A 1,464-nucleotide genomic window follows, 5' to 3' on the forward strand; every position below is an offset into this window, starting at 1 on the left:
TCAGTGCCCATTCTAATTCATTTCCCGTTCAGTTCAATAGTGACACTGAATTAAATTACATCTACATTCGCATTTGATACTAATTTAGAAAGACTGACCAAAAGTTAAGAGCATTACTGTCATGATGAAACATTCTTTTACAAATTTTTAATTCAAGGTCTCAAATTCATTAATTGTAGCAAAGTGCAAATATCATGATTAGGTACTTACCGTATATCAACATACAACAACTTAATGTTTTGTTTTTTTCCTTTTTTTGATTACATTTTGTGTGCGTTTTAATAACTCTGCAAAGAATTCAACAATTCCATTTTTTTTTTTTTTTTTACTGTCAATATGGGGTGCTTTGTGTACATTAATGAGGGGAAAACTTTTAGCAAATGGTTGCACGGTGGGCGACTGCTTAGCACATCTGCCTCACAGTTCTGGGGACCGGGCTTCATGTGTGTCATAATGTCATCAAAAGGTTCAGAAAATCTGGAGAAATCACTGCATGCAGGTTTTGGAGAAACATATGCTGCCATCCAAGCAACGTCTTTTTCATGGACGCCCCTGCTTATTGTAGCAAGACAATGCCAAACCACATTCTGCACGTGTTACAACAGCGTGGCTTCGTAGTAAAAGAGTGCGGGTACTAGACTGGCTTGCCTGCAGTCCAGACCTGTCTCCCATTGAAAATGTGTGGCGCATTATGAAACGTAAAATACGACAACTATTGAACAGCTGAAGCTGTACATCAAGCAAGAATGGGAAAGAATTCCACCCAGAAAGCTTCAACTAACCCATCCCAAAAACATGCGTGGTAGGTTAATTGAAGACTCCAAATCTGTCCTGCGATTGGCTGCCAACCAGTTCAGGGGTGTTGCCAGCCAATCGCAGGGCATAAAACAAAACAAAACAAAAAATCTTATATCCATGAGGCTACTTGTCTGTACCCACACGCATGCACACACTCGCATTGCAATTCCGAAAGGACAGTGATGTCTGACCACTTGTAATGTTTCCTAACTAGACATACAGTGGAACTTCGATTGACTGGACTAATGGAGAAGGGGTGCCCTGCGACAGTTCAGGGTGTAGTCCGGCTTTCGCCCAAAGTCAGTTGAACTGTGAGACAGAATGGCGCGTGCCACGTTATAATCCCTCAAGGTGCAATTCAACAATAAAGGATCAATATTTCAGATGTATTCGGCTTGTGTACACGAATGTGTACTGTACATCATCATATTCTGGATGTATGTGAGATTTCATTGTAACCCTCTGTCAAACTACACAATACATTTTTCTGTTGAATTAAGATGATGTTTTGTATAAAATGTCAAAACGAATGAAAGAAATGTGAGGAAGGAATGAGGAACACCGCCTGCCCTCATCTGGTGCTAGGGACAAGATGAAGTGGGAGTCCCAGTAGTTCCCCTGGCCTCCTGCTGGAGGCGCTGTTGACTGAAGCGCAGTAGGACGCCA

Source organism: Phycodurus eques, chromosome 6 (genome assembly GCF_024500275.1).
Source record: "Phycodurus eques isolate BA_2022a chromosome 6, UOR_Pequ_1.1, whole genome shotgun sequence".
In the NCBI taxonomy this organism is placed as follows: Eukaryota; Metazoa; Chordata; class Actinopteri; order Syngnathiformes; family Syngnathidae; genus Phycodurus; species Phycodurus eques.